Below are 19,244 nucleotides of genomic sequence, written 5' to 3'. Positions count from 1 at the left end.
TGCTATTTTATTCTTTTCTTCATCCGCCCCCTTCCCCAACTTTTTCTCGTTTATTTCTACCCTTCTCGCTTCGGTTCGGTGCGATTGTTTGACACACACGGAGAACAAAATGGAAGAAGAAAAGCTTTCTTCACTCAAATTCTTCAGTCTCTCTGACTCTCTCTCTCTCTCTCTCTCTCTCTCTCTCTCTCTCTGTGAGTTTCTTCTCTTCGCTTCAGATCAATGAAGACCAACTGTAACAGATCTCTACTTCCCTGATCTTTCGTATATCTCAGATTCTCATATAATCGGTGAGTTTTTTTTACACTTTAGGCTGTGTTTGTTTTGTTTCGTTTATACTGTGATTTATTTTTTCAAGTGAACGGTGATTTTGCTTTTGAGTGATCTGTGTGAAAAGTTTTGAGCTTGTGGTTTTTATCGATTCTGAGTGTGATTTTATATGCTTTGGTGTTTGCTCAATAACCCTCTCTTTGGAAAACCGAAAACCGACCGAGACCGATTGATCTCCGGCTCTATTATTATGGCTTTATTTTGTATCTTTGTAGTAGTATTACTATTATTATGCTTAGATATGCAGATTTCTTTGTGGTGTTCACTGTTCATTCTGTGAAAAAACTCTCACTCTTTCTCCTCCGTCGGTGGACGGCGCCACCGACAGGGACTGAGGTGAGTGAGGGCAGTTAAGTTCATTAGCGTTATTAATACCCAAATTTCTATTTTTCTTTTTTTTAATAGAAATTTTCTATATTTTTATTAATAGAAACAGCTAAGGTGGGCCCATTTAGGTTCATGTAATGTAAGTTTCGCATGTGCTTATCTCAAAAAAAAAAAAAAAAAAAAAAATTGCATGGGCCCAATACGCGTGAAGTTCGTTTTTATTTATTTAATTTTTTTTATTTCTAAACTTTAAACTTTTTTTTTTAATTCTTATTTAATTTAAGGGTTTTGATTGGAAGTTGTATTTACAAAGTACAACCCTTCTGGGTAAAAAAGAGAGTAGTACAAAACCCTGCAAACCTTTCTGTCGAGAACTCTTCTTCTAACGAGAAGACCCCTAAAAACCCTAAGGTAAAACCGCAAAAAAACCTGTGTTCCATCAAGATGTTTGCCGTAGCATCGAGAACTCACACTCGCACTCGCACTTGTAACCCTACCTTCAAAATATATCACCACCTCCCTGAGGAGATCATCAAAGACATCAAGAGAGAGCTTGCCCTCGTAGTTTGGTTTTCCAAACAGATCAATAAGGGAAGGATAGGATAGGATGTTCTCAGATCAGATGAGAATACGGCCTCTGATGCAGCGGAGGTTAGTGCCAGAGAACACAAAATAACTTACCTATCAAAAACAAAATAACTCTCCTATCCAAAAGTTCTTGGATAAAAACCATTGTTATTTATTCTCTGAAAATCAATTTTTATGTTTTTGTTTTAGGGAATGTTAGAGAAGCATGTCTTTCTTGATTTTTGTTACACCTGGAATTATTACTTTGAAATATTTTTGTTGTTTTCCTATGTTGGATGAGGATGAGGGCTGCTCTTCTCAAGTATGAAAATTGTCCTGTTACTGCCTTGAATTATTAAAGCTTAGCTTTATAATTTGCTTTAAGAGATTACACTTCGACAGTTTTTTTTTTTCAATTTATTGTTCTTTTATTGCCTATTGCTTTGTTATTTGTGAGCAAGGTGGCGACCTTAAGCCGCCAAGGCCTTGTATCTCCCGAGGGTTGAGGTGATTGATTAAAGCAAAGTGCCACATAATATAGATGGTTGAGGTGATTGATTAAAGCAAAGTGCCACATAATATAGATATCATATGTAGATAACCTTTGCTTATGCGTATCAAACATGCTAAAATATTATTTTCAAGTGTTGCATTAAGAAATTAGGTGGCTTAATTATTTTCATATAGGCTTAGCAAGTTTTAGGGTTTTTAGCTCTATTAATTATTCTAACAATAGGTTTTAGTTTCCGTTTTACAACAAGCTTGTGTAAATTGATTAATCTAACAAATAAGTTTTATAATCTTTTAAAAAAAAAACAAAACTAGTCTTTTAAGGAACTTAAAATTTTATTTATTTAATTTTTTTGAAGCATCTCTTAAAAAAATTATAAGATTACACATTGATTATGCGAATTAGATTTACTATACATGACAATTTTTCTCCAAGTTGTGACATAGGAAAAGATGGAGAATTTGTCCATATGTGCTTATGATGGGTATCATAGGTTTAGGATTAAAAGAATTTGTGGATCTAGGGTTTAGAATTGTTGAAGAAAGGGTTATGGGGTTGTGTTCAGAATTAAAAGATGGTTTGATGTGTTATTTGATGTAAGAAAGTATGGAGGGTTTATGGGCTTTGAAAGGTAAAAGTTTAGGGCTTGATTTTTTAGGTTTGAGGACGAAAAGGAAAAAGAAGACTATATTCTCATTGTACAAAGCTCCCACTTTTGTGGGGTCTGGTAGAGGTCATGGTAGGTGGCCTTACGTCCAATTTATTGAAGAGGCTGATTCTCGGTCCCGAACTTCTGACCACTTTTTTTTTTTTTTTTTTTTTGTGTAAGGTAGTTGCCATTGCTGCAAGGCTTGACCTCTTTAAGGAAGTAGTAAAAGAGAGAATTTTATGGTGATTAAGGACTGTACAAAAAATACTATATGAAAGAAAATAAGCTAAGAGGAAAGGAGAAAAGAACACTTGAAGGCCAGCATGCTTCGATTCTTAAAATTATTTTGTTGAGCAACTTCGTTTACAATTTGAGTGCATTGAACACAAGTATATAGTAAGGCTCTTTATGGTAGTAGAGTCCTATTTTGCAAGGCTCTTTTGCCCTTCAATTTGAAATATTTTTTATATTAAGTGTCCTTTCCAAGGATGACCAGCTCTTCTTCTATTTACTTTCTAGATACTAAGTAAGATGCTCTCTTTCTCTCAAACATTCACCTATCACTACAACAAACATGAGCTTTTTCAATGTATTTGTATCTACGGTTATTAAAAAATGTTGATAAAAGCCTTTAGTTTCTACATTTACATTCAACTGTTGAAAATTCACATATGTATTTCTGCAGTTGGCATAACCGTTGAAATAGGTGGTGAGAAATTCACATATGTATTTTCACAGTTGGCATAACTGTTGAAATAAGTAATAAATAAATGGTGAAAAATTGACATGCCAACTGATTGAATAGGGATAATTTATATCAACAGTTGGATGAATGTAGAAAAAAGAAATTAAATATTTTAATCAACAGGTTATAAATGTTGAAAATAAAAACACAGCTTATATAGGTATTTTACTATTAATCAACGAGTTATCTCCCTCTCTCTCACTCTCACTCTCGCTCTCTCATAGGTCTTGGCGATTAATTTTCCTGTTATTTTCTAGGCAACTAAACAGAATCCAATCGCTCCCTCTCTCTCTCTCTCTATATCTCGTTCTCTCATAGGTCTTGGTGGTTGATTTTCCTGCTATTTTCTAGGCAACCAAACAGATTCTCGACTCAATTTTTCTATTATTCTCCCTCCAATTAGGTATTTTTCTATTTCTCTTGATTTTGTTGTTTTAAAAACTTATTTCTGATCAATTTGTTTTTTCTTAGACTCGAATTTTGGCCATACTCTGTTATTTGCTTGGAAGATTTTGAACTTTGCTGTTTTTGTTCTTGAATTTGAAATGCCATGTCAAAATTGAATTTGTGGTTGTGTATTGCGTGCTTTCAATGTGATTGCAGGTGCATTGTGGTTGATTTTCTCAAAAAAGCTCGATCTCAGGCCTTGAACTCGGTGGACGTAGATACTCAAATCAAAGAAGCTTCTGGATGCGCTGTTGAGTATTATTGTAGATGAGTTCTACACTCAGCCAGAGGATATGACTGAACAAAAATTGTGCTTCTCTGTTTCGTGTTTTGGATCCTTGCAATGGCTATGACTTTCTTCTTCAATTCAAGAGTTGAAAACTCATTCCGTGGACCTCCTTCGACTTGAACTATAGTGGTGAGAAATTTCATCACTCTGATTCTGCTTGGAACTGTATGTTCCCACACTGACAAGATGTGTAAATGGAAAAGTGATTTGGCCAAGTACTGTTTCACAAAATTGAATTGAAAACTTGGTTAATGCAGCACACTACTCATATGAATTGTTAAACTTCTGTTTCGTATTGATTGTGATGTGAGCTCTCTGAATTTCCTGTATGGGATGTATAAATTCAAGCTATGATGCCTTGGCCTATGATTGGGACATATATAAGGTAGTGATAAATTTGTAGTTTAATAGTTCTATTGGGTCTTGATTTGCAAAAACTTTCTAATTTTTTTCTCTTTGGTTATGTATAGTTTTTTTTTTGGGGTCCATTTTGATGTTTATGATCTATGACATTTTCTGCTAACTACAGCTTGCAACTCAGATCAAATGCTGGCTTGATTCTTTTTTATTTTTTCCTGATACATGTCATACTTAAGTAGATGCAAAATTACAAACCAACTCTGTTTGATGTTATAGTTGATAGTTGATACTACTGGAGTCGCTTAGTAGCCTTTTCACCCGCCTCTTATTGCAGTCAATTTAGCTTGGTTGGAAGATAGTACAATTTACTTTTAAACTGTTGAGCCCGTTGGGATTCTTTAGGTTTTAAATGAGCAAACCCCAGCCATAGATTTGTTCTAATTCTTTGGGATAGAAAGCTAGAACGTTTGTGAGTTCAAATTACAAGTGCTTGGTAAGTTCTTTAGCTGAGCTTCATGCTTAATGTGGTTCTAATTTTTAATTTTTCAGTTTTTGATTTTTTTTTTGGACCAAATTTGTGATGAATTGGAGTAGCTGTGACCTCACCACTATGAATTATTATTGTCTTGCGTATGGTTTTAGAATAAATTTTTGCAGTGGACACTAAGCATGCCTTTTTTGATGTAAAAGCAGATTCAATCCTCTTAAAGAATGTAAAATATCATGGTAAATAATAGGATAGAAAGACAATTGACTAAACTTGTCTTTCTGATTGGCAAGTTAGTGTAGGCCGAAGATAGTCCCATGTCTTCTGGTTTTTGCCAGCAGTTGTGATCATCTGGTGTTTGAGAGCCATTTTGATGTCCACCAACCTAGCAGCAGATGAAGACATTTTAGCTGTTAGTCATGTTACATATATTGTCTTCCTCCAACCCAAGTATATTGTAGCCATTTTAGCACATACATCAGAACTATGTCACTGTTGAAACAAAAAATGGTATTAAAGTTGAAGTTTGATATATAAATTCACAGTGTGCATTATCTGAATGACACAAAAGTAATGTCAATAGGGGAATATGTATAAAATGATGAATACTTGGCAATAGATCTTATCAATTTTGGTAGCAGAGGAATTGAAGGTTAGGAGCAAGTAGTCAGTGCTCCTCTTAATGAGATCCCTAGCATGGATGTACTCGTTAATGTTCTTAGATTTGTCATAAACAACAAGCGGATGTTTTAATATGTAAATTAGAATGGAGATGATTTTCTTGAGTTTTGGAACCACAGGCAATTTCAGAATCAAGAGGCATTGATCTGTAATTTTCTTTGGATGCTAAATTTAGCTTTGTCTTAGACTTGATATAATGGTTTTACTAGGCTTAATTATGCCAATGCTGTGCTTTTTGCTGTCAGTGTTTAATGTTAGTTATGGTTTTTGTTTGTATACTGATCTTTGCTTCATTTTCATCTACGTTTGTTGCTTCTTCAGTGTGTTCTCTCAATTATATTCTTATCTATACTACTTTAAGTAAATGCAGATTCTTGAAGGATTTGTTCTTGGGATTTGTTTTCTACATGCAACTCATTTCCCTAACAATTTGCATTTCCCTAACAATGCAAATTTCTACAATCTGTATTTTCCTAACAAATGCAAATGGTTTGGGAAATGTAAATTGCATTTCCCTAGCATTTTAGGAAATTATATACTAAAAATTGTTAGGAAATGCAAATTGCATTTCCTTAACAACTCAAATGATTGAGTTGTATGTAGGGAAATGAATTTGCCCAACTAATTTGTATTTCCCTAACAAGATTTACATTTACATGACTAGATGCGTGTAAAAACTGACTTGAGGGACTCCATAGCCTTGGAGCTTGACCAAGTCAGTTTCTACAACGCAACTTAGTCATGAAAATGCAATTAGATGCAAACTGTTAGGAAATGCAATTGTTAGTTCCCTAACAATGTAATTGCATTTCCTTAATAATTTTAGAGTGGAAATGCAATTGGATGCAAATTGTTAGTAAATGCAATTGTTAGTTCCCTAATGATGTAAATTGTAATTCCTTAATAATTTTAGGGAAATGCAATTGACGAGGGATGAAAGCAAGCATACAATTTGTATTTGTTAGGGAAATGCAAACTTTTAGGGAAATGCAAATTGGTAGGGCAAATTCATTTCCCTAATAAGTCATTTTCCCAACAAAGGTACCTAGCATTTCAAAGGTAGCTCAAAATTTTTTAGGTTTTCACCTCTGTAACATCATTAAGACTCTGTTTACTAGCCAAAGTTCCTCAAGAGTCCTCAAGTGCTTTGGAATGAAGTGCATCCTCTCACCATTCACCACCTCAATAATCTCTCACCACTCACCACCGGCCGTGATCGACCAACCCCACCCATTTGTTAAATCGAATTATATAAATTCTTGCAGACTGTAGGTTTTCTGTAACAAAATTTAACCATGTTTTCTGTTTGATAACAGAGCATTGTGCGACATGTAGTTTAGAATAGACTTTTCATTTAGTAGATTTTATATGTACGTGTAACAATATAATTGGCTATAGAGATTAGATGCGTATATAGTGGAGATTAGGTAGAAATTAGTTACACTCTTAGATCTTGTATAAATATCTAATGTTCTTTGACTTAGAGAAGTAATGCAATACCCAGTTTTTCATCAAATTTTCACACTCTAGGGGTAATTATCATCTATCTTATACTTATAGTATTTTATCTTCATATGAACCAGTGCTCTATGGGCCGTAGAATATAGGGATCTCTAGCTCTACAACTGGTGCAGCTAACTTTTTACTCTAGGCTTGGAGTACAACAGTATCTAAAACTTTATCTTCCTTGCCCTATATCTGCAAAAAACAAATTTCAATTTAAAAAAAGAAATCTCAATTTAAAATAATACATTGTAACACTTAAAAATCTATATTACCTTCAATCACACCTAAAAAAAATCTCTCAGTCTCATCTGATGAATTGAACTTAGGAATTTTGATATTCTCCTCAAGGTCATTCTCTACAAATCCTTTCTCCTTAATCATATGGCCTTCTAAACACCTCCTAACAGAGGCTAGAGCTAAACATAACTTTAGCTCTCTTGGAGTGCTTCTCTACAACCTCCACTTCTACAGAAGTTGCGGGATCCTTTAGAACTTCTACTTTATAAGTATCGTCGCTCTTCAAAACCTTCCTAGAGGTTCAAACTTCCAAATTCAGATTTTCTTCCTCTTCAAGAAGGTGGTAGAGGCAGCCAATTTGTGGGCAACCCTATTTACCGAGCCATGAATTACTCCAAACCAAATATTATTTGGTCTTACTACCTCTGCTCTTAACCTACTCAAGAAACTCCAATTTGGATCAGAACATATATCTGTCTCCATATCCAGAATTTACTATCCTCGGCAATGTGGTCAAATTTGTCTCCATATGCAATTCAGTCATAGATTTTGGTTGAGCCAAAAAAGTAGTCCAAAGCCTCAATGACTCTCCCTCTAATTGAGTGCTTTTCTTGAACTTGTATCCCCAGCACGCTCCAACAAACAAGGGGATAGATCGCTGGTCCCTCGCTATAAATGCTGTGGCAGCCATCTCCTTTGGATGAGCTTTTAGTGCGCTGCATCACAGGACACTGTAACTCTCTTATTTGCCGAGGGAATCCATAGCCTTGGATGAAACTTGCATCTCCCTAACAATGTAAATAAATCTAAAATTAGAAAATAACAAAAATTGGAAACTAGGATATTAGAAAATAAAAAAGATTAGAAATATACTTCTGCTACCACTAATTACATCAAACTCTTCAGCTTTAAATGTTGTCTGTTTTGTGAACCGCAATCATCGAGAATTCACAAAAAGGGCAATGGCCATTGCAACAACATCCTTAGCTTGCAACAAGATATATATATATATATAAAGAAATAAGATAAATGTAAAAATATTAAGCATACTAAACACTAAATTAATATGCTTAATATTTCTTTATATATCTTATTTCTTTATATATATATATATATATATATCTTATTGTAGGCTAAGGATGTTGTTACAATGGTTATTGCCCTTTTTGTGGATTCCCGTTTGCGGTTCACAAAACGGCCAGCATTTAAAGTTGGAGAGTTTTATGTGATTAGTGGTTGCAAAGGTATATTTCTAATATTTTTTATTTTCTAATACCCTAGTTTCCAATTTTTGTTATTTTGTTATTTTAGGTTTATTTACATTGTTAGGGAGATGCAAGTTTCATCCGAGGCTATGGATTCCCTCAACAAATAAGAGAGTTACAGTGTCATGTGATGCAGTGCTAAAAGCTCATCCAAAGGAGATGGCTGTCACAACATTTATAGCGAGGGACCAGCGATCTATCCCCTTGTTTGTTAGAGTGTGCTGGGGATACAAGTTCAAGAAAAGCGTTCAATTAGAGGGAGAGTCATTGGGGCTTTGGACTACTTTTTTGGCTCAGACAAAATCTATGACTGAATTGCACGTGGTGATGGATTCGACCACATTGCCAGGGATAGTAAATTCTGGGTATGGAGAGAGATATATATCTTTTGATCTGAATTGGAGTTTCTTGAATAGGTTCAGAGCATAGGTAGTGAGACCAAATAATATTTGGTTTGGAGTAGTTCATGGCTTGGTGAATAGAGTTGCCCACAAATTGCCTCTACCACCTTCTTGAAGAGGAAGAAAATCTAAATTTGGAAATTTGAAATTAACACTTAGTTAAAGAACTTGACAAGTTTGTGAGGGAGTAATTAGAAAGTATATCTTGTCATATTTCAATTTGTTATATATATATTTTTTAAGATCGTAAGGAAGATAACAGCTAAAGAGTTTAAGGAGGTTTTGCATTACAGAGTGTCAAAAGATTTATTAAGCTGAAAAGGTATCCGTATAAATTTTTGTTTTTGAAGCTATGTGTTGCCTTGGTTTTTTGAGAATTCTTGGGTGGACAACATAAAAAATAGCTTTTGTCCCTTGAAACTAAAGCTTTTGATATAAAAGCTTTTATGTATAGAAAAATGTTTTAACAGTTATTAGCTTAGTAACCTACTTGCCATTATTAATACTTGTTTGTCCTCGAGCTCTTTGGCGTCCTCGGGCGGGGCTCATGGCCCAATTTATCCCCCCATTACTAATTGTTGTTGAATATTACTAATTGTTTGAATATTAGTAACTGATGTTACTAATATTCAAACACCTCCAAAGAGTGCTCCTATTTTATCCTCTTTTTTTTTGCAAGACCAAACTTGAATGACTCCCATTCACCCCTCATCTTGATAAAGACTTAATCATAAGTATTATTTGTATCATCATTCTCAAACAACTTGTCTCCATAGTTTAGAAATTTTGAAAACGCCTTTTTCTCTACTTCCATAGCATTTGTCTAAACCCAAAAAAACAAGAAAAGAAAAAAGTTAGAAATTTAAACATTTTTTTAAGGTAAGAATTCATTAAAAAAATTTTACCAAGAAGCGTAAATTGGTTTGATCAAACTTGAATGAATCTGTTTCTAAGACATTGGTCGGTCCCATTACTTGGAACCTCTCTGCTGTGAGGTGGTCTTCCAAGTGATAATGCTTAAGAGCCACCTTAGAGCAATACTTAGGGATGTACTTTCCCAATATGCGAACGTATCCCTGTCGTAAGAAAAAAATAACAATGATATCATAATTTTAAACTATAATAATTATAATACCTTCTGTCATAATTCATAACACTTACACAATCATTCTTAGCGTCAATCATAGTATAACTATCAAATCCTTTTTGTATATTCTTCCTAAATGATAATAAAATGTATATATTAGCGGTAAAATTAAAATTAAATTATAAAATACACCAAATATGAAAAATGTTATTGAAAAACACAAATGGTTTCATAACTTTACCTCTTCTTAAAAACACAATCATTCTCATACTCAGAAATTGGTTATTGAGAAGAGGTAAAGTTATGAAACCATTTGTGTTTTTCAATAACATTTTTCATATTTGGTGTATTTTATAATTTAATTTTAATTTTAACGCTAATATATATGTTTTATTATCATTTAGGAAGAATATGCAAGAAGGATTTGATAGTTGTACTATGATTGACGCTAAGAATGATTGTGTAAGTGTTATGAATTATGACAGAAGGTATTATAATTATTATAGTTTAAAATTATGATATCATTGTTATTTTTTTCTTACAGCAGGGATATGTTCGCATATTGGGAAAGTACAGCCCTAAGTATCGCTCTAAGGTGGCTCTTAAGCATTACCACTTGGAAGACCTCCTCATAGCAGAGAAGTTCTAAGTAATGGGACCGACCAATGTCTTAAAAACAGATTCATTCAAGTTTGATCACACCAATTTACGCTTCTTGGTAAATTTTTTTAATGAATTCTTACTTACCTTAAAAAAATGTTTAAATTTCTAACTTTTTTTTTCCTCTTTTTTTTGGGTGTAGACAAATGCTATGGAAGTAAAGAGAAAGGCGTTTTCAAAATTTCTAAATTATGGAAACGGGTTGTTTGAGAATGATGATACTTCTGATGAAGTCATCAAGATGAGGGGTGAATGGGAGCCATTCAAGCTTGGTCTTGCAAAAAAAAAAAGAGAGGATAAAATAGGAGCACTCTTTGGAGGTGTTGTGAGGGAAAGGTTTGTTTATGCTAGATCCTAGCATTAATTGTTTTTTCTCCTTGATTTTTTTCTGCTCATGTGCTTCGAAAGCATACTTGGTAGGATCATTTGTGCCTTTTTGGTGGTAGAGCAATATATCATGTTTTTGAACTCTTTTTGATGTTTCTGGGTTGTATTTAGAGACTTTGTTTTTGGTTACGTGCTTGTATTTACCAGATCCAAAAAGTGAATTTTTAATTCTACTTGGCGTTTGCATATGCACTATGAGACTATGACCGATTTGGAAAGGTCTGTAGTTATATTGTTTGAAAACAAGAGAGAACGAGAGTGCAAACGTGGACTTGAAGCCGGACATGATCGAACTCCAGCAAGAGTCTCTAGGGACTGCCGTGGGTCCTCTTTGGTGAAGGACGGGAAATCTTTGCGACGAGATTCCCCACACCATGATGCTTTACATATGTGGATCTTGATGTTTTATTTTGTGTCCTGCTCAAGTTCTAAATATATTGCTGCATGTGTATCTTGCAGCCCTTATAACTAACTTGGTGTTCTCTTATGCTATTACTTCAATGCTTTTTGCAAAGTTTATCTTATGCTTATCCAGAACATGCTATTGTACCTTTAATCTTTTTCCTGCAAGTAGCAGTTTGTGATTTTAATGGTTTTTGTTAAACAATATATTAGTGTTTTTGATGAGTAAGAAAAATTTTATTGAAAAAGACTACTTCATGCAAGATGAATGGAGTACCATAAAAATATGTACAAGAAAGAAGAGTAGAAAAACAATCTGTTACTTGTTTTTCTAAAATTTTTGTCCAGTTACTGGCCAGAAAACAAATATTGCATCTTAGAACAAGCATTTGAACTCAAACTAGTTTTATGATTTATAATATCCTATGTTTCTTCACTTCTTCTCAAAACCAAGTGGATGGTTGTTGTATTACTTATTTTTTGAAAGAAGGAAACGATAAGATGGTTTTTATTATTATTATTATTATTATTTTTATACATTGTTGAGTAGTGCAGTTTTGATCATGATTTTGTTGAAGAAGAGAAGGTAGCTGAGCTAAAAGAGCCATCTGCTGAGCTGATCTTTTGGCTGAAGCACCTACAAAATCAGAGCATGGAAATATAACTTGGTGTTCTCTTATGCTGAAGGCATCTTTCACCTGTTAAAGAAAAAAGGAGAGACTGTCTGCAAGGTAAAAAAAAAAAAAAAAATTCTAGTATAGAGCTTAAGACATTTAATGATAATGAGAATATTCCTCTTCAAGGATCTGCTGTTTTTCCTGTGGGATATGGAGTTGAGGGCTTCATTGGGTTCATTCTTGTTGCTTCCTGTGATTGCTCTTAGTTGTGGCTTTACTCTTTTCATATTGCTCTCTCTTGTCTTTCACACTGGGATGCAGATTTTACTTCTGGGGAGTTTTCTCAGTCTTGAGTCTTGACCATTCCTTGTATTGCTATGAATTTGTGCCTTTTTCCTTCCATGTTTCCTCCTGTTGATCTTTTTGCTCTGGTTGGGAATGTTTAGATCTGGGGTTTTCTTTTGGCTTCTTGTTCCTTATCTACTCTCCATTCTTATAATATATCTCCCTTCAATCTCTAGGTCTTTCGTTTGGTACATCAGATTGATTTATACGTGCTTTTATGGAGAAAGTTCTGCATACCTCTTTTCTAGGATTTATGACCTTGGCCTTATGTTAAATCCAGTAGACTTGCATGTATGATTCATTTTATTCTTACCTGATGGTTGATGTTTATCAACAGCAATTTCAATTTTGGAAGTTTACCTTTTTATGGAAGAACTGATTTGAATTTTGAAACACAAAAGATCATGAGATTTTTTGTCCCTCCCTGTTATGGACTACGTATTTGGTGCATGCTGCTATGTTTTGCTGAAACCAGGCATGTGCATGTATTTCATTCCTTTCAGTGATGAATGCTGTCTATTTGCAGGTTCACTCATTTAGTTTAGTAGATGTTGAGAGGGATTATTTGTCACTTGATAAGTGATATCCTAGACTCTTTGTGTCCCCTGGATTTTCAAAACCTAGTCTTTATCATTTATTTTAAAGATGTCAAGTAGATAGTTGAATAATTGCCGTAATGTGGTGTTTAATTGTTTTAGGCTATTGTGAACTGGCCGAAGGAGAACCTTAGACTTTCCATCAACACTCCTGTCAGGTACCACTTGTTAATGCTGTTACTTCAATGGTTTTTGCAAAGTTTATCTTATGCTTATCCAGAATATGCTTTTGTACCTTCAATATTTTTATTGCAAAAGACTACTTGCAAGATGAATGAAGTAGCATAAAAATTTGAACAAGAAAGAAAAGTAGAAGAACAACTATTTGCTTGTTTTTCTAAAATTTTGGTCCAGTTTTTGGCCAAAAAAAGAAAACAAATATTGCATCTCAGAACAAGTATTTGAACTTTAACTAGTTTTGTGATTTTTAATATCCTATGTTTCTTCACTTTTTCTCAAAACCAAATGGATGGTTGTTGTATTACTTATTTTTTGAAAGAAGGGGAAGATAAGATGTTTTATTATTATTATTTTTTATATACATTGTTGAGTGGAGCAGATTTGAGCATGATTTTGTTGAAGAAGAGAAGGCAACTGAGCTGAAAGAGCCATCTGCTGAGCTTTTGGCTGAAGCACCTATGAATTCAGAACATGGAAATATAGTGTGAAAGGCAAAGGTAAATCATTTTTAAAATTAAAATTATAAAACTATATTTGTTTCAATTAAAGAGAATGCATTTTTAAATTTAAAATTATAAAACTATACTGGTTTCAATTAAAGACAATGCACTGTGCAGTGGACAATTTATTCCATCGATGCTGTTAAGGTTCTGCCAGCTTTTGGAATCAGTAATAACTGGCCACAGAAGCTTAGACCTGAGTACCTGATATTTTAAGTTATTCTAATAATAATTATATCGTATGAGGAAGTTGTAAGCCCATAAATTGGTTGTTTTTCATATTCTTGGGCATTGTGGATTTGTTGCTACTTGCTGGTGATTAACTAATTGCACTCTTAAATCATATGAGAACTGTGTTTGCTTCTTTATGATGAAAATGTTAAAGCATGGTTTGCTACACAATAAATTTATCTCAAGGAAAAAAAAATTATCATGAGGTCTCTTACAAGGTAGGTTGTCATGAATTCTCCCCCTTTAGCAAAGATTTTGCATGACTTATAATAGATTGGGGCAAGGTTAGCCCCATGGGGTGGTACAGTTTTGTGTATCACGCTTCATGAACCAGTGGTTACTAGTTCAATTCCCCTTCTGCTCTCACTTGGGGCAAAAACTCACTAATGAACTAGAAAAGAAGAAACAATTTGGGGTGAAGTAAAACATTCAAAGCTCTCGTGCCTCATCCCCCATGCGGGATTGATAAAAAATTTGATCTTTCTTAATCAAAATGTATTTATTAGATTTACTAATTTTGACTAGAGTGCATGATTTTGTGAGTCCATTTAAGCATTTGTTTTGCTGAAATTCTATCAGTGGAATGCACGGTTAAGTTTTACATGTTCAGGATCCCCAAAAGTGTGGGAGAGCCCATAGGTAGAGGGATGAGGGTCCTCTTATTATATGTTTTATAATGATGGATCCATTATTTATGTGCTTTGTCACCATTTGATTATTTTAAAGCTGGTGTTGGATGATGAATTGTATTAAAGTTTGTTATGATTAATTAAGGTTTCTTTGTCTTCTTGGTTCAGATGATTTTGATGAGCGGACTTAGCAAGATGCTCTGGAGGAGCTGTCATCTGAAAAAAGTTCTGATGATCGCATACCCCACGCTTGCAATATCTCCAGTTTGCCTTGCTTAAAAAGGACCAGTCTTTCTCTTTCATGACACTTGGTGGTCAATGGAATCCTGCTGATGGTGTTGACCCATCAGTTGATGATACCTCTTTAATTCAAACGGTCCATAGGTTTGTGCTGTCGGAAATTTGTTGTAGAGGATATCTAGAAATTATGTTCAAATGACCTGATGTTATTTTTACTTTGTAGATATGCAAAAGATGTCACTCAACTTGATTTGCAGAACTGCTGTCATTGGAATTGTTTTCTTAAGGTAGAACTTTCTTTTGATGATTGTTACATTTATTAGGACCTCTTCAGTTACTTTGAATTTTTGTTACAACAGTTAACATACTCGTTGTGGCTTTTATAGCTTATTTCAATAGGCCTTTTGGGTTATCTAAGGTGGCTGACATTGATATGAATTTCTTCAAGGCTTCTGCTTTATGTTTGATTTTTTTTTTTCTTATTGAGATCTTAGTTTTATGAATTAGAAGATGATTTAGTTGTCAAAACTTACACTAAATCATTAAATTAGCCTATGTATATTTCCACTAACAAGTAACAACAGAGATATTTCCCCAAACATTACATTTACATCTATATTTTGGCTACTTCCATAAAAATATTTGTACCCACTGTACAAAGTTTCCACTGTTATGTGGTCTGGAAGAGGTGATTCATTGGTAGCTTATCCCCATTTTTTTGGAGTCTTGGCTACTTCAATATGTAATAATTTACCGTACAGGTTCAGGCTCCTTGTTCATAACTTTTTAGGTATCATCTTTGTTGACCAAAAAAAAGAAAAAAAAAGCGTTTTTCTTTGGTTGCGATGCAGATGAGACAGTGCAATATGTAGTGTTTTTGAACTCTTTTGATGTTTCTGGGTTGTATTTAGAGATTTTGTTTTTGGTTACTTGTGTGTGTTTACTGGATCCAGAAATTTAATTTTTAATTCTACTTGGTGTTTGCAGATACACTATGACAGACTTGGCAAGGATGGACTTTTTAGCCATAAGGAGGTCACTGTACTATTTGTTCCAGATTTTTCTGAATGTCTCCCTTCTTTGGATTCATGGAGAGACCAATGGGCAATGGCTTGCTCACAAGAAGGCTGTTGCAGAGAGGGAGCGCCAACTTTCTTTTAAAAAAGAGGTTTGTAGTTATATTGTTTGAAACTTTTTTTTATTGGTTTTACTTATGCTCAGGTTCGTTGCCAAAAGACATCTAATTTATACACTGGCAGAGACAAACACAAAATATGTGCATGCAGTCATGCACATATGTAGATACATGGGCAAATATCTGTTCTGAGATTGAGTGCAGATCAAATTCAGTCTTGAAAACATTGTTACTCATGCACTTCGAGTATGATGCTGCTTGTCAATTCCAATAAACACATTTTTGAAAGTGAATTTGAGTGCGGAGCTGTATTTGTAGAAATCAACCTGGAAAGAACTCGATATCTGACTCTCATGATAGGGGCATGTAATTGAAAAGTGGGTTGGTCAAAACATCTTTAGATTATGGACACAATGTTGCTGAATTCACCCCATTAAAGTCTTAATACCAATTACATGGAGATATCTATTATTTAACTTTCTGGCTCTATTTAGAGCAACATTGGTGCTCAATGTTTGGCAATCATGTCTATTCTTGCCTAGGTCTTTTGGATTTGTTGCTTTCTTCTTACTAATATAATGCTGTATTGTTGTCAGAGGTCTAGTGAGAAGAAAGATGGGCTGAAAGGTAAATTGCTGTGCATGGTCTCATTTTATTTAATATCTCATTTCTTCTTATGTTAGTCACTTGTGATCAAATTGATTCATTTTTTGGGGGGGTTTGTTATTTAGATAAGGAAAAGGATTCCTCAAAAGATGTCAAAAGACTAGACAAATCAGAAAAAAAGAAAAAGAGTCCACATCCTCTGGACAAGCAGCAGATTCTAACAAAAAGGAGAAAAATGGAAATGGTCTGAAAGGAATTACTACAGCTGAAGAAAAGGGTGATTGGATGAGAAGGATAATGGACAGAAGAATGTAAACTTAGAGATACCTGATCAACAGGATAAGTCAGTTGCTCCCACTAAAACATTTGTAAGGAAGAAAAGGTGGTAAAAAAGGTTCCAGCAGTAAAAATTGTTCAGAATGAAGGTACTGAAGATAAACCAAAGGATAATTTAGATCCAAGCAGTGCTGCAAGTTGTGGAAGGTACCAGTGTAAAAACAACTGCGGAGAAAAAAATAATTAGGAGGATAGCTAAAAAAAGGTCTCTGGTTTGGAATCCAGTGATGGGGTTTCTGGAACTAAGAAAGATGCTGATGGGGATGAAATAGACAGTGCATGAAACCAAAAACACAGAGAGGCAAGCAGCAGATGCTGAAAATCTGGTCAGTGAGGTCAAAAGATCTGAAAAGAAAACAGTTCCCAAGACCGACTCCAAAACAGTTGCCACTAAGAAGCAAGGAGATGGCGATTCAAGGAAAACAGAGATAAAGGCTGACAAGGATGATAAGGAGGATGAAAGAAAAACTGGTGAGAAAAGTGGCGTGGTGTCTAAAGTAGAGACTGATGCCGACAAGAAGAAAGTTCCTCAAAATGATGGCAAGATGGGAAAACTAAAAGATGGGGATAAATCTAAAGATGAGAAAGTGAAAAAAGACAATGATGGAAAAGATGACTCTAGAAGCAAATCAAATAAAGATTTGAAAGAAAAGAGAGCCTGAAGAACCTCCTCGACATCTTGGTTTGATTTTACAAACCAAATGGAGCAAGGAATCCAAAGTAGGCTTTTGCCATCCTACACAGTATTATATACTACATGTTAATCAAATTTATTTCACCCCATCTAATGTAACTTGTTTGTACTCCTTGTCTAACTATGAATCTTCCATTACAGCTTTGTTCATTATCACTTTCACCGGATTCACTCCTGGATTATACTGACAAGGACATGCAAGAATCAACATTTGAGGTTTGTTCACCTGCTTCATCCACTTCTCTTCTATGCTGTCTCTCTCTCTCTCTCTCTGACATGCAAGATCATGTTTCTTGCAGTTGTCATTATTTGCTGAATTGTTGTATGAAATGCTTCAATATCAGATGGGTAGTCGTATTTTAACATTTCTACAGGCTTGCTATGGACTATGTCAATATGCATAATACTTGCTTCCTTTCTTGAGGCATCCTCATTTACATGCTTATTTTTTGGCCGAGAGCATGTGCAGAAACTACGTCTAAAATTTGTGACAAAAAGAAATCAACATAAGAGGCAACGGGAAGAAATTCAAGAAAAGGAAAGGGATAAAATATCTCCAGTGAAGCGAGCAAAGACCAGTGATCTCCCTGTGAAAGAGCAAGATATCAAGTCTGAAACGTTGAACACAGCTCAACCAGATGAAGACAAAACCAAGGTCAAGGAGGAGGATAAAACTGTTGATCATGTTGATGAGGTGAAGATATGAGGTTGATCATCTACGTGTACTCTCTCTCTCTCTCATATGCGTGATATCATGATGATTAGTGTGGTAAGGAGTAACTGTTGTCTTTCAGGTTGATTATATGAGGTTGATCATCCACAACTTGGGGAAGTTCCTCTCACACAGGGATGTGCAGGTGAAAAAATCTGTTATTCAATTACTGTTCCATATTTGATTATTTTTTGGTTTGTCTGTATTTTTTATTTATTTTTAATTCCATGCTTGATATTTTTGTGTTGATTGTTTGGTAGCTAATGTATCTCATGCATCCGGAACTTGTGCAAAGTGCATTGTTAGATAGCAACACCAGCAGGGATGACCGCATTCTTTACAATAAGCTGGTGCGAATGTCTGGTATTTGAGATTGGAAGGGTCTTCATGTTTTCTTGAAAATGAATTTCAATATGACATTGCCTTATTATGGCCCTTGAGAGGGGACAGATTCTTACAGGGTTTTGGTTGCAATTGGATTGTTGTCCTCCGTTTAATTTCTTTTAATGCCTGTTAAAAAGTTTTCAATACACACTGTTGTGCCAGTTGAGCTACATGGCTCTAGTGCAAATCAAAATCGATATTTTGAAGATAAGTGATTTATAATTTTTTAGATTATGCTAATTTCATCAACTTTTGATTAAAAAAAAAATCAACTATTAATTATGTCGATTTAGTCCTTTTGTGTTGCTCTCTCTATCTTCCTCTCCGTATGAATCTATGTATGTCTCTCTCTCATCAATTCTACAAATCCACCAATGCTGTGTAAGTTACCAAACAAGTCACGAAAAATATGTGATGTGTGAAAACTTTCTACTTTCGAGTGTTGCAATGTTTTTTCAAAAAACACAGATATCATTCGTATCTGGTATGAAGTAAGGATGTCCGAAACTCTCTTTACTGTTGCGACCTAAAAACTAGAGAGAATTCAGGGTGCCGATGGATTTGAAAGCACAAGTTTTCTATTATTATTATTATTATTAAATTTGAAGGAAACTCTTTTCAGAACCGAAAATATCCAAATATTTCAATAATAGTAAGAAAAAAAAATTTGAGAAGAAAAAAAAAACACTTTCTATCCAATT

At 34.4% G+C, this 19,244-nt stretch overlaps 2 long non-coding RNA genes across 6 annotated transcripts; both read left to right on the top strand.

The window, feature by feature from the left end:
- LOC126718865 (uncharacterized) lies at positions 1–18,838 on the top strand. Of its 5 annotated transcripts, none has more exons than XR_007653123.1 (14): positions 1–290; positions 3,733–3,994; positions 11,894–12,069; positions 12,999–13,054; positions 13,456–13,573; positions 14,605–14,820; positions 14,900–14,963; positions 15,664–15,844; positions 16,408–16,438; positions 16,543–17,473; positions 17,589–17,663; positions 17,917–18,141; positions 18,242–18,304; positions 18,420–18,838. It is a non-coding gene; the product is annotated as an uncharacterized LOC126718865 (long non-coding RNA). The 5 variants fall into 5 exon arrangements; XR_007653120.1 differs by having other exon boundaries at positions 17,917–18,154; XR_007653124.1 differs by having other exon boundaries at positions 17,822–18,154.
- LOC126718866 (uncharacterized) lies at positions 8,201–11,882 on the top strand. The gene is made up of 3 exons (XR_007653125.1): positions 8,201–10,351; positions 10,434–10,607; positions 10,692–11,882. It is a non-coding gene; the product is annotated as an uncharacterized LOC126718866 (long non-coding RNA).
- Positions 18,839–19,244: the final 406 nt, after the last annotated feature.

Source organism: Quercus robur, chromosome 3 (assembly GCF_932294415.1).
Source record: "Quercus robur chromosome 3, dhQueRobu3.1, whole genome shotgun sequence".
Lineage (NCBI taxonomy): Eukaryota > Viridiplantae > Streptophyta > Magnoliopsida > Fagales > Fagaceae > Quercus > Quercus robur.
Note: the sequence above shows the minus strand (reverse complement) of the source record. Positions and strands in the feature narration are given on the sequence as shown.